The sequence below is a fragment of the Petaurus breviceps genome, unplaced genomic scaffold (genome assembly GCF_028583685.1).
Source record: "Petaurus breviceps papuanus isolate PSGF00001 unplaced genomic scaffold, PetGlider_PUasm1.0 38, whole genome shotgun sequence".
NCBI lineage: Eukaryota > Metazoa > Chordata > Mammalia > Diprotodontia > Petauridae > Petaurus > Petaurus breviceps.
Genome location: NW_027186304.1, coordinates 18686581 through 18701039, shown reverse-complemented (window position 1 = coordinate 18701039; position 14459 = coordinate 18686581). Strand labels below are relative to the sequence as shown.

The window sequence follows — 14459 nt, the reverse complement described above, 5'->3', positions numbered from 1 at the left end:
GTGTGTGTGTGTGTGTGTGTGTGTGTGTGTGTGTGTGTGTGTGTGTGCGCGTGTGTAGGAGGTCTTTCATATATAGAAATCCTTGTGACTGGATATCTGACACTGGTGGATTATACTAACCATTCAGACTTATCTACCTTGGGAATTTCACCAAGTACCCTTCTTTCTCAGGGTTCATACTTAGCTTTTCATTGGTATATTCTTTCCCTGTCAAGTTTGTGCAACTGAGGTAAAGGTGAACTATTTCTTTACTCTGAAGTGCCAGGTGTCTCATCTTCATTAAAGTCAATAGAATAATTGCAATCACCTACAAGTGTAAAGGAGCCATACTGTTGTTCATGGGTCACCAGGTATTAAAGAGTTCATAGACACTTGACTTGTGTCTCCTTTTACAACTACTTGTATCAGCTAAATCCATCTATCATCATTCTTTCTATTTTTTTTTCTTTTTGGAGGGGGCAAGGTAGGGCAATTGGGGTTAAGTGACTTGCCCAAGGTCACACGGCTAGTTTTGTGTTAAGTGTCTGAGGCCGGATTTGAACTCAGGTTCTCCTGATTCCAGGGCTGATGCTCTATTCACTGCCCCACCTAGCCGCCCCTATCATCATTATTTCTTAAACGTTCTCTGTATACTAAGCACTTTCCTAGGTACTATGAAGAAAGGACTAGTATGAAAATGGAATTAAAATATGATCACTGTCTATAAGAGAATTATAATTTAGCTGGGAATGATACAGCATACAAGAATTAAAATGGCCAGAACAATATAACAGGAGGCCAAATTAACATGGCAGAAACACTCTACATGCTGAGTGCAGAGTAGTGTATTTAATCAGCTAAGACTTCTCAGAGAAGGGATGTCTAGAAGGCTGGGCTTATTTTTCAGCAGTCAGTCCATTCCCTCTGCACCTTCCAGTTGATCCAAGAAGGCAGCCTGGCTTTTAAAATGATTCCAAAGCATGTTAGATTTCCCAATGCTGATTGCACCATTGTGAATATCTATCTATCTATCTATCTATCTATCTATCTATCTATCTATCTATCTATCTATCTATCTATCTATCTATCTATCTCTCTCTCTCTCTCTCTCTCTCTCTCTCTCTCTCTGTCTGTCTGTCTATCTGTCTATCTATAGATATACATGCACACATATACACACACACACTTAAGTCCTTGCTTTGGCTTGTAATATATATTATATATATGTGTGTTGATATTTGCATTTTTATGTATCACAGAGTATATTAAGATATATAATTTGACCCTAGAGAACACATTGCTCCCCGCTTTAAAAAAACGACAACCTCTTATCATTGTTAAGTTTTTCATTTTCTTTCTTGGTAGTACAAAGACATTTTTCTTCCCTTTCGCTTGAGCATCTTTAGAAACAGCTTACAAAGTATTCAGGGTTTGATTTTCATTGGCTCATATCTTGCTAAAAAGTAATCATCTTCCTGGTTTTTGAAAAAAATTTTTTTTTAGAAGGCTTGGCCTTCTTTAAAGGAGTTATTTTTTCTTACTCGGTTGAAAACCTCCTTTTTACCCTTTGGAGCTTTGAATTGGTCTTATTTCCCTGTTAGGGGTCCTGGAGCATTACATTTGAAGATTTTTGAGTCGCGGCAACAATTATTTTTTATTTTCTTTGGAGAGATGGCATTGTTCTGGTGGAATGCTTTCCAAGGAGCACTGTGTCCCGTGTGATGTTTACTGTGGTGCTGCCTTGCAGCCAGCACATTTTAGTACAAACTTGCCTGGGGGTGGCCTTGTCCTATTTTCCTCTTAGATAGTTCTGGCATTTATGAAGCTTGGGAGATCTAGCTTCCGAATTTTCCAGTCTGAAGAGCTCGAGCCAAAACAGCAGGGAGGACAGCAAACCTGTCTGTTTTTTGGCTTCGGGCAGCTGGGGCTGCTTTCTTCTTTGACCAAAAGTGATGGCAGACTTTCTTGGGTTTGGCGGGGAAAATAGAAAAGAAGTCGAGAAAGGAGTGCAGGAGCTTGAGAGGCTGAATTTGAAGTGCTTCAAAAAACATATTCCATTTTCTCTTCCTGCCTCCTCCACCCCCAGCCCATCCCTTGAGCCATCCCTCACATACCTATCTCTGAGTATGTATTTTTAAAAATGTGTATATTTCCAGACACGGACAGCTTTCTTGGCTTTAGGAGCTCTCCATAAGATGTTTTGAAGGGAGTCATTTTCTGAATGACAGCCCCATTACTAGGAGCCTCTTAACCATTTCAGGGATGTTTTTGTTTGTTTCTTTTTGAGATTGGGTCTCTCTCTTGCTTGGGCTCATCTCAGTACTTTAACTTTTTTAGATCTAGGCCAGTCCTCTCCTCCTTAGGCGATCTGATGGCCCTCTGCTCGTGGCCACTCAACATATCAGCACTGGGCTTAGAGTGGACACTCCATCAGCTTTAGCCGATTCATTTCAGAACTCTCGAACTCAAGCCCCTCTGTCAGCTTCAGCCTCCTAAGCAGCAGGAACCATGGGCCTGCACCAGCATGAGTTCAGGCTTATTTAAGAGATGAGAATATTGGAATTACGTCCTAGACAGGGCAGGGATTCATCACTGAATTCTCAGATGTTGATGAGGCAATGGGATAAACAACTTATTGCCATTCTTGACTTTTTTTCCGAGGACAAACCAGGGTCCCATTTTATTGTGCTTTGCAGAGGTCTTCCATTTCTGATTTGAGAAGACCCTGGCATGAAATCAGCCAGACAGCTGACAAACTAGGAACATTTTTAGAATTTTCTTTTTCTTTCATCCTGGCAAGTTTGTGTTGACTGCAGCAGATTTCTCAGTGCTATCTTCACTGTGAGCATTTCTTCAAATGTTAAAGGCCTCGGTGAAATGCTTTGTTAAAGAATGACATACCCGACTCATGCTCATTTCTCAATAGCTGTAGTGAGCCTCTCACTGAGACTCCTGTGGATTCGATGAGGTCATGACAACAGCTTATATTCAGTTTCTATTATTCTTTATGTTTGATCTCCAAAAGAACCTTGTGAGGGGAAGCAGCCTAGCTCTTTTCATCCCCATTTTTTGGATGAGGAAACTGAGGTTCTCAGAAGTAAAATACTGCAACCAAGGTCACACAGCTAGTAAGTTGCTGAGCAAAGATTCAAGTCCAGATCTTCTGACAGTGCTCTGTTTACCGCAACATGCTACTTTGTGTACGCTTTGCATCTGAGTGCAATTTAGGATTTAGTACAAAGACATCATGGATGGCCACCAGCTTCTTGCTGTTTATTAACTTGGCTGGCAGTATGAGTTATTGGCCTATCACCTGCCAAACTCAGGGGTGGCCATCAGCTCATAATTAGGTCTAAGAATCTTAATCTCTTTCCATACAGTACAAAGAAGATGTACCATTGTACAGCGTATCAATACCTAATGGCCATCCACACACCTTGAAATTATATATCCTCACAAGTAATATTTAAATTAGGGAAGGAAGACATTAGATGGCGAAATTTTAGAGCTTAATGGGGCCTTAGAGATCATGTAATCCAATCTTTTTTTTTTTTTTGCACAAATAGAATATTTGAGGAAGGAAGGAAATGTCATGCAGTTGTCTACCAGAACCGTCTGTAAAATGGGTTCAATAATATTTACATTTCTTACTTTATAGGGTTACTTTGAGCAAAGCATTTTGTAAATCTTTAAGTGATACAGAAATGTGAGTTTTTGTTATTAGTAAACGCAGGATGTCTCAGTACTTCTTAGACAGACTACCTTGTCCTCCATCCCTAGAATGTACTTTCTCACAGAAACCTTCTTTTCCTTCAAGAGACAGATTGAGTATCACTTTCTATGAGAAGTTTCTCCCCCAACTACCAGTCCTCTCCTTCCCAAATGACCTTGTATTTATTTATATTTGTTCTGTATATGTTTATTCTATACATGTACTTGTGTGCATGTTTCCTCTAATAGAATGTAAGCTCTTTGAGAGTAGACATTGCTTCATTCTTAACAAATGCTTTTTGTTTGCTTGGTATTCCATCCAAAGGAATGTTTCAGACTTCAAACATGCACAATTCCCAACAAAAAGTGAAGATTAATGGAAGAATACATATTTTTGATTATTTTTCTTCTTTCTACCCTCTTTCTTTAGGCTCCAGTATTTTCCCCAGTTCTCTTCACTCTCTCATTTCTAGTTTATAATTTCAATTAAGTGTTTTTTCCTTTTTCATTATTTTTTTAAAGATTTTTTTTTTTAAGCAATTGGGGTTAAGTAGCTTGCTCAAGGTTACACGGCCAGTTATTTCTGGGTGTGGTGCTGAGTATCTGAGCCTGGGATTCGATCTCTAGGTCATCCCAACACTGGGGCCGGTGCTCTTACTCACTGAGCCACCTGGCCACCCCTAAGCAATTGGGGTTAAGTAACTTGCTCAAGGTTACACGGCCAGGTGTTTCTGGGTGTGGTGTTGAGTGTCTGAGCCCGGGATTTGATCCCCAGGTCATCCTGACACTGGAGCCAGTGCTCTTACTCGCTGTACTACCTGGCCGCCCCCCTTTTTCACTATTTTAAGATTGAATTGTAGTTTCCTAAATGCCTATCCTTCAGAAGACCTCATCTCAGCTGAGAACTTTGCCTCATGTTTTACAGAAAAAAAAAATGAGGTCATTCTCTGTGAATTCCCTCTTCTCCTCTGTTCTTCCTCCCCTACCACTTAGGGGCCATCTGTCACTTCCTCCTCCTTTACCTGTTTCACATGATGAAGTCGTCTTGTTTCTTACCAAGGCTTACTCCTTAACCTCTATTTTCGAGTGATGCCATCCCATGCTGGCTCCTTAAATAGATTGCCCCCTCTGTGATCCTCACTTTTACTTATTTTCAATCTCCTACTCTGTACTGGCTCATTTCCTACTGCCTACAACCATGCCCATGTCTCCCCTATTCTCAAAAAACCTTCACTTGATCCTTCCATCCCTGCTAGCATCATCTGTCTCTTCTGCCTTTTGTAGTCAAAGGCCATCTGTAATAGGTACCTATGCTTTCTCTCCACTTACTCTGGTCTTAACCTCTTACCAACTGATTTGGGATTTTATTATGCCTCCCAAACTGCTCTTTCCAATGATTTTAAAAAATTTAGCATATTTACTTTGCAACATCCACTGATTACTTAGTTGCCAAATCCAATGGCCTTTTCTCAGTCCTTATTCTCCTTGACCTCTGTGGCCTTTGACACTCAATGACTTTCTCCTTGTTACTTCTCTCTACTGTTTTAGAACTTCTCTCCTGGTTTTCCTCCTACCTATTGATAGCTCCTTCTCTCTCTCTCTCCCCTTTGCTGGATCCTCCTCCAGTCATGCTGTCCTGCCATAGGTGTCCCTCAGGATTCTGTCCTGGGCCCTTTTCTCTTCTTCCTCTCTACTACTTCACTTGGCAAGCTCAACAGCTCCCATAGATTTAATTACCATCTCTATGATGAAGCAACTAGGTGGTGTACTGGACAGAGTCCCAGGTCTGCAGTCAGGAAGACCTGAGTTCAAATCCAATTTTGTTTATTTTATTTTATTTTATTTTTTTGTTTTTTGGAGGGCAATTGGGGTTAAATAACTTGCCGAAGGTTACATGGCTAGTTTTTTTGTGTGGGTGTTAAGTGTCTGAGGCCAGAACCGAACTCAGGTCCTCCTGACTCCAGGGCCGCCGCTTACTCACTGCGTCACCTAGCCGCCCCTCAAATCCAATTTTGGATACTTCCTGTGTGACCCTAAGCAAGTCACTTAACCCTGTTTGCCTCAGTTTCCCTATCTGTAGAATGAGTTGGAGAAGGGAATGGCAAACCACTCCAGTATCTTTGTCAAGAAAACCCCAAAAGGGTTCATAAAGAGTCAGACATGATTAAAAATGACTAATACAAATAATGCTGATGATTCTCAAATACATCTCTTTTGACCTCCACTCTTACATCTCCAATTGCCTTTCAGATATCCTGAACTTGCTGACTAGTAATCATTTTAAACCAATATGTCCAGAACAAAACTTGCTGTATTTTACCCCAAAACCCTCCCCCTTTCTACCTTCAATATTACTACTGAGGGGAATACCATTCTCTCAATCCCCTAGGGCTTACAACCTAGGAATCATTCTGGATTCCTCATTATCTCTCATTCCCCATATCCAAGCTGTTGTAAAATCCTGTTGATTTTACCTTTGTAACCTCTCTTGAAAATGCCCCCCTTCTCTCCTTTGACACTGCCACCACTCTGGTGCAGGCCCTCATCACCTCATGCCTTGATTATAATAGCCTGCCAGTTGGTCTGTCTGCTTTAAGTCTCTCCCTACTCTGATCCATCCCCTATTCAGCCACTAAAGTGATTTTCTTAAAACCCAGGTCCAATCACGTCATCTCTCCCCTCCATTACTTAATAAACTTCCATGACTTCCTATTGCCTCCAAGAACAAATACAGAATGCTCTGTTTGTCATTCAAAGCTCTTTATAACTGAGTCCCTCCTACCTTTCCAATCTTCTTACACCCTAGTCCCCAATGTGTACTATTTAATCCAGTGACACTGGCCTCCCGGCTGTTCCATGAACATGATATTCCATCTCTCAACACTGGACATTTTTTTTCTGGCTGATCCCCATGCTTGGAATGTGCTCCCTCCTCCACTCCAACTACTGACATCCATTCCTGGCTTCTTGTAAGTCCCAACTAAAATTCCACCATCTACAGGAAGACTTCCCAAACCCCTTTTAATTATAATGCCTTCCCTCTTTTAATTACTTCTTATTTATTTTCTATATAGCTCAGTTTGTGTATATTTGTTTGCATGTTGTCTTCCATCATTAGATTGTAAGCTCCTTGTGGGCAGGGACTATCTTTTGCCCCTTTTTGTATTCCCAGCATTTAGCACAGTGCCTGGCACAAAGGTAGATGCTTAATAACTGTTGATTGTTTGCGGGGATTCGTATTTTGCAGGAAAGAAGGAAGAATGTTGCTAAGGATTTTTCTTTTCATTTATCTCAAATATGATTTTTCCTTCCTCTTTGAACGAACATATACATATGTACACTGGGATATTTATTTGGTGATATTTAAGAACACCCTTTCCTTATTTTCCCCTATTGGCCTCCCCTACCCTCTGCTGGCGGCGCAGTGAATAGAGCACCGGCTCTGGAGTCAGGAGGACCTGAGTTCAAATGCAGCCTCAGACACTTAACACAAAAACTAGCTGTGTGACCTTGGGGAAGTTACTTAACCCCAATTGCCCTCCAAAAAGAAAAAAAATGATTTGATGGAAGGTTTTGAGATAACTCTTTTTAAGTCCAGTGCCTCCCGTGTTTTCTTGCCTTACCTCTAGAGTTCAGACATTATAGTAAAGCATAAACTGTGTCCTGAACTTTACAGGGATGAAAGTTGTCTGGAAAATGGTTTGAGGTCCGGAGAGATAGTAAGCACCACTTTGGGCCAATCACTTCTTTCTTGAACTCAGTTTCTTCATATGTGTAAAATGAAGGAATTAGAGTAGATGTTCTCTCAGGTCCCACCCAACTCTATCAATCACGTTCAACCATCTGACTGTCTTTATCAGCTTTCAAATCTTCTAAGCATTTCTTACATATATTTTGAAGAACTTAGCTGGTCCCATTCATTAAAAGTGTTGGTTTGTTAATTCCCTTTACCGTCTTTCTGTGAAGCTGATTATCCTTCCAAATGCTCAGTTTCCCTTTGGTGTCATAGAAGATGGTTAGCCTTTCTTTCTGGAATTATCTTTGTGCTCCATACCATTTTGTGGAATGATAGGAAGTGATTTGACTGCTAGGGCTGAAGGAGAGAGAATTTTGAAGCTACCATTTTCAGGGTGGGGTGGGGAGGACTCAAGAGTGGTAAAAAGATATTTGGGAGACATAAGGTCTTGAGGACAAGAAAAACCTTGTTTTTGCTTTTATATTCCTGGTAATTAGAACAGTTTCTGGAACAGTAGGTGCCTAATAAATGCTTGTTGAATCAAGGTGAAATTAACTGGCATGTGTGGTATGCAACTGGTGTTTGTTGTTTTTCTTGGCTCTGGTTTTAGAGTCCTGCTGTTTGAGGGATGGAGCCAAAGCACAGATAAACCTTTCAGAAAATGTTCAAGTTCTCTGAGTGATTTATGGGGAAGAAGGAATATGCCATAAATTCTTAAATAAAGATATCAGGGGAGCATGACAACTTTCTATAAGAAGATAAATATAGAGTTTTCATTTTATTCTTTTACAAGGAGTTTGACTAATTAGAATACTTTTAAATATGTGGATTTGATAGAGACCATTTGGAATCTAAGACAGTCCCAACTTTTACTCTCTTTTTCTTTGTCTTCCCCCCACTAACTTATGATTAAAAAAAAAACAACCCACAAGATTTCTTATTTTACCCTAGAGGAAAAAGCTAACTCATGGAAGCAGCTGAATACACCTTTCAGTTTAACTTGTCTTTTTAAACAGAGCTTAATAATAATAATAAAAAAAGTCTGTTTAAAATAGCTTAGAATATTCCAATTTTAAATTTTGAATAAAAGTTTATTTCTGAAATGGAATTTTAGAGGATTGGATTAGAATTTATGTTTCAGAAGTAGGACATGCTTTTTTGTGTCAGTTTACATGAGAAGGTGTAGACATGAGTCAGTAAGCATTTACTAAGTGCCAATTATGTACCAGACACTTTCTGTTTCTGGGGGGAATATATCTGATCTACTAGAGAATTAGTTTCTCCAGTTCCTTTTTTCCCTTCTCTCAAAATACATAAGTAAATATCTAAAGTCCACTCCAGCATAGCTGATAACTACATTAACAGTGGGCTAGTTTTCTGAATTCTGCCTCTGAAGAAATGGTACAATCTTTGGAGCGTCCATGGACTGACTGAGCTGGTTGCAGAGGAGGAACACAAAGTGTACACTGGAAGAGAAAAATGAAATTGTTTTCTTCTTTTGCTGGGCACAGGGGATGAGGGTGGGGATGGGTGGGGGAGAAGAGGAATGTTTGTGAGTTTTGCACCACTGATGCTCAGGTGGAGCTATAGAAAACAATAAGTCATTTTGACATACCTGGCCTTGGTGAACCGCCACTGGAATTCTAAGAGGGTTTTCCGGCTACACTTAGACATTTTTATTCAGATGTCTTGGCATTGGCTGATCACTTGAGAGTGACATATGGTAGAAACACGCTCTGAGGGGCAAGTCTCCCGGATGGCACACAGTACCACGTAAGATAGACAGATGGCGGCTTATTCAACCTTGGAAAGTAGTTTAATCCTACATATTGGCAGGGATGGGTGCTGGGAGAGATGCCTGTGGAATATGAGGCAAAGTGGTAGTGGGTTTACTTGGAAATTGCTTAGTAAAGGCAACAGAGGAGTGAGGACCTAGTATGGTGCCCAGCACCCAGTTACAGTGTGATGTACACAGTGGATGCTCAATAAATGTTGAATGGGCATAATGATGATAAAGAATATCTGTGTAATTGAACTGGACAGTGTCTGAAGCACCAAGTGAGAGGAAGATCTCTTAGAGGGGTGAGAGGTAGGGTATAGAAAATAAATACTATATGCTGCTTTGTAGCTAGAGTCACAAAACTTAGCTTCCTCTACTCTGTTCCTTCTGAGTTATCCATCACTCATAGGAATGTATTACTTCTACAAAATATGAAATGCAGATTTCTATTGAGTAAAGGGAGCCATTGGACCTCTTGTTCATGCCCTTACTATCTCATATTTGGGATGTTAAGTGAGAAAACTGAAACTATTTTTCTTTCCAATAGGATAACCGGCATTTACATCAACAAGCTGCCATATTCCATTTGCACCAGTTTCAAGAACAAACAGCAGTATGCATGGGATTTGTAAGGTGAGTAGATCTCAGCACTTTTTTCCCCACAATGCTTTGTAAAGGAAGGAATGCTGGAACTCTAGTTTTGTTTTTGTTTTCGTTTTTTTGCTCTTTGTTTAGCTTTTCTCCGAGAAAAAAAGTTGTACATGTCTCCAGGTATAAGAATTATCTCTCTATCTTAGCTTTGCTCTTTGATCTATGATTTCATTGGTGTGGGTGCTCCCTCCACTGATAAAGACTGCATAGTTTATGCACCGCTTCATCTTGTGTAGTTCTTTTCTCTAATTTCTGGAAAAAAACACAAATACTATGGGATTCCTTGACTCCCCCATGTTTTATATGTTGTTATTTTTGTAGTGGGATATGGATTTGCAAATATTTGCATTTTTATATTTCTCACAAATCAAAGGAGAAAATCAAGCTTCATGTTGACATTCTAGATACTTAAGTATGATCTTTGTCAGTACAGGCTAACATAAGAAAAAAAAGTTAAGATTAATCTGGGATTCTGAGGTTTTCATCATAGGCAGGGTAGTGTACTAGAACAATTCCTGGACTAGGATTCAGGTGGTTTTAGTCCTACTTTGGTCATTAGCTTTATGACCATCAAACTATTTCACTTGTTTGGAACTCAGTTTCTCTGTCTGTAAAATGAAACTGAATTAGTAAATATCCAAAGTCTCTTCTAATCTGAAATCCTTTTGTTCTAATTAAAAATTGCTTTTTCATCTTACTTGCTGCATGAAAAAAGTTTGGTTTGTTATATTGGAACATCTATGGTATGAACTATGGAAAGGGTCAGAGGAATTTTATCTTCATTTCTTATATATTTGACTAGTTTGGGGACATTTGAGAGAGGAAAGTTTGGAGATTTAGACCTTTGCTATTTGCCTTTGGCCCCTGGCACTTTGTATGATATCTTCAGTCTCTGCATATCTGCAGACTCCAGATCTGGCTGGAGAACCACTTAGAAGTAAGTGGTTGACCAGCAAATAAAATACCTTTTGGTAAAGCACAGATGGTATAGTGGCAAAAGTGGTGGGCAAGTGTCTGTCAGTTAGCTCTTTGTGTAGCCAAACACTTGAACCAAAGGTTCCCAAACTTTCTCGGTTCATAGCACTTTTAGAGACTCAGTGATTTTTTACAGTGCCTCTAGGCCAAAAGAAATGCCATATTGTTCCATTTATTAAGTAGTTAGATCCAAACAAATTAATATGTATATCCTAACAATTTAGTAACCATTTGAAAAAGCAATATTCAAAAACCGAAAGAAAAATAATATATACTTTTTCATTCTTAACTACAGTTGCCTAGTAATGGGACATGTGCATCTGCTGGACATTGCACAACTTCTCAAACCTTGAAATCTGCTCAGATTCCACCAGTCCTTTGCTTGGAATCTGCCAGTCTTATTTCCTATACGACGTTGATTTATACAGGGTGCTTGCTTTTTATCACAGAAATTGTCAGAAACCTCACATCATAAAGATATGACGTCTCAAATGAGGAAGTTACTGGTGTAGCCCAAAGTGTGTCTGACAGATGCTGAGGATTGCTCTGTTTCCCTCGAAAATTTAAAACATCCTATTGCACCTCAGTGAACTTACTTCAGTGTCCTGGAATGCCACTGGGCACAGTCTTAACACAGTCTTTACCACTTCTTGTCTTAGTTGCCTCATCTGTAAAATGAACATCACTTACTTACCTCCCAGGTTTGTTGGGAGGATCAGAGGAGAAAATGTTCTATGAGAGCACTTGGGAAAATATGAAGTTTTCCTAAGGTTCTTTTTGCTTACTGAAATGAACTTTGCTAGGTAATGTCTCACTGCTTTAAGGCAGGCATATTTCATGAAAGCTCCCTGGAGGTTCTTCCAGCATCTCCCCCTGGCCCCTTTTATGTAGGAATGCTGTTGGGCTTAAATTAAAAAACTGGTGATTCATGAAGGACTTATCTCATCCCTTGAGCTAGGCATAAGAGTAGTTCAAATAGCCTTCCTGTTTTGGGTACTTGCCTAAGTATAGTAGAAGCCTATGATGTTATGGATTGAGAATCCAGCATTGGTAATAAATGGTCCCTCCCTTTTTTCCTCCCTCCCTCCTTCCTCCCTCCCAGCCTCCGTCCCTTCGTCCCTTCGTCCCTTCGTCCCTTCCTCCCTTCCTCCCTTCCTCCCTTCCTCCCTTCCTCCCTTCCTCCCTTCCTCCCTTCCTCCCTTCCTCCCTTCCTCCCTTCCTTCCTTCCTTCCTTCCTTCCTTCCTTCCTTCCTTCCTTCCTTCCTTCCTTCTCTCTGATTGGACTCAGAATTTAATTGGACCCAGGCCTGAAAATGTGGAGAGAGGTGAGAAGGAGCTTTTTAAATTTTTTTTGCCTTTTTTTTTGGAGGGTAATTGGGGTTAAGTAACTTGCCCAAGGTTACATGGCTAGTTTTTTTGTGTGGGTGTTAACTGTCTGAGGCCGGAACCGAACTCCGGTCCTCCTGACTCCAGGCCCAGCACTCTACTCACTATGCCACCTAGCTGTTCCGCTTTTTAATTTTTTTACTTTCACAGATTCCCAGGACCAGTCTATTCAGGCCATGGGGTTCAATTTGTGGGCTTTTACCTGGAGTGAATATCAGTGCTTTTTAAAAGGGATGTCATTCATAATGCCCCTGCGAATGGTGGGGGTTGCATTTCTGTTTTTAACTGCACATGCTGCTCACACTCTCCTATCTCTGCTGATTCCTCGCCTTCTTTGCTTTGGTGATTACTGATCAATTGCCCTAGTTCTTGGGTAGTTTGTTGTATCACCTACCAACTTATAGTGAAGATATCTTTTATCAGATTTATACAGTTGTGGAAAACAGTTCCCCGGATCTGCTAGCAAAGGTGAAAGTGGGGGTATAGCTTATACAGCTTTTCTTTCATTATCTCCTGAATAGTCACCATTCCCTTTGGGAAGCAGATGCTGATGGAATAGCCTTTTTGTGGCTGAGCAGGCAGGTTGTATATCAACCACGTGCCTTGGGATTTGCAAAACTGAAATCACAAGAGAAAGTATGAATTCTTGCAAATTGACAAGGTGATTGATAATCTCCTTATATTTAAGTTTGGAATGTTCCCACTGCTATATGAAATAACATTCAAAATTGGAAATGGAAATCTTTTCTTGACTACACTATCATATGTCCGCTTTAGGTTTGAATAAAACAAGGCCAACCTCTGTGTCTGGGGCATCAGAGCAGTTAAGAGGCATGATGTGCAGAATAGTAGGTGGCCCCATGAATCCTAAGTAAATTTACGAGCACAGACTTGGATTCCAAGGTGTCATAAAAACCTTCACACCTCTAGAAATAAGTTCTTACAGCTGACTGTCCTGGAATTTATTTTTGCTCTGCTACTTGCAAAAATATGTCCTCTAAACAGCTCACAGCTGGATTGCGAGACATTACTAAATGCTGATAAAATGGATAAGGTGATAATCACACTTTTTTTTTCTCTACTTCCCTGGTTAGGACAGTTGATATGGGCATTTAGATTGTACACTCACTGCAGAAATGTGATTCCACAAGGAAAGTAGACCTTCTTGGCCCTTGGTCACAACTAGGACTATGTCTTAATGCTCATTTTGTTCCAGAGTCCTTAAATTGGTTAAAGAGTCAACCCTGGGACTTCCCTAAGACCTCTTGAGATATTTATGCTCTTGAAGAGGGGAAAAGACAAATGCCATAAGGTCTTTAGACATAGGAGAAGTTGATGAGAGACTTTAATCTTCTTTTTCAGGAGGGAAAATATGCTAGGCTGGATTGGGAAATTTAGAGGAGATGTGCTCATCTTTCCCTTAATGTTTGAGAGCAGAGAAGTTGTATTGAAAGAAATTCCTGAAGCATCTAACTTAGAGCTAAGGGTCAGTAAGAAGTGGCGTTGGTGATACAATCTTGAATGAGATTTATTGCAAAGTTACTCAATGGCAGAGAAACATAGTGGGATAGGGGTCATTAGCTCAAGTCTCCCATACTTGGTTTCCTGTCCTTTCCCTTCATCAGGAAGCAAGACTTCAAAACTTAGAGCCCCTTTGTTGTCATTATGAACAATAAAAGGTCAAATTGGGAAATCTGTGCTTTCTTTTCAGGTAGTCCATAGGGAACTGAAATGGATTATGGGACTAGAGAGAGGTAGGAAATGTGCTGTAGTGTGAGCCTTATAGTCCCAAGGGCTGGGCTTTTTAAGCAATTAGAAAAATAACCTTAGACATGTGCAAGTTACTCCTCCCCACCCTTGCTTCCTGTCTTTGTGTTACATTTAAAGTTTTAAGGTAAAATCAAAGGAGATCAATAGTATTGGAGAAGCTTCAAGTAGGAGTATATGTTCCTGCTGTCTACACTGATAAATACAGATAAAGTTTATTTATACTAGGTCTTTCTATAAAACTGTCCTTGGCACTTTGCAGGAAAATAGATAAAATTGTTGAAATGTTATGAGATGAAAACTTATTTAAAGGTGTGGAATGACTGCATCATGCCTCAGGCACCCTAATAAGAAGGAGTGAAAGCCCACTTTAAAATGAAGTTCATTTAAAGGCTTTCCTTAGAGAACCTTTGGTCTAGGCCTCTCAAATAGAGAGTTCTACTTGAACCCCCTTTTTGTGTTTTAGCTCCTAAG

General features: G+C 40.1%; 1 protein-coding gene across 3 annotated transcripts in view; it reads left to right on the top strand.

Annotated features, from left to right (window-relative positions):
- LDLRAD4 (low density lipoprotein receptor class A domain containing 4) overlaps positions 1 to 14459 on the top strand; it is a 617131-nt gene that overhangs the window by 101546 nt on the left and 501126 nt on the right. For all 3 annotated transcript variants that reach the window (XM_069099596.1, XM_069099598.1, XM_069099597.1), the window contains exon 2: positions 9754 to 9839. The gene's annotated coding sequence lies outside the window, so the exon portion shown is untranslated. The remainder of the gene's footprint in view (positions 1 to 9753; positions 9840 to 14459) is intronic.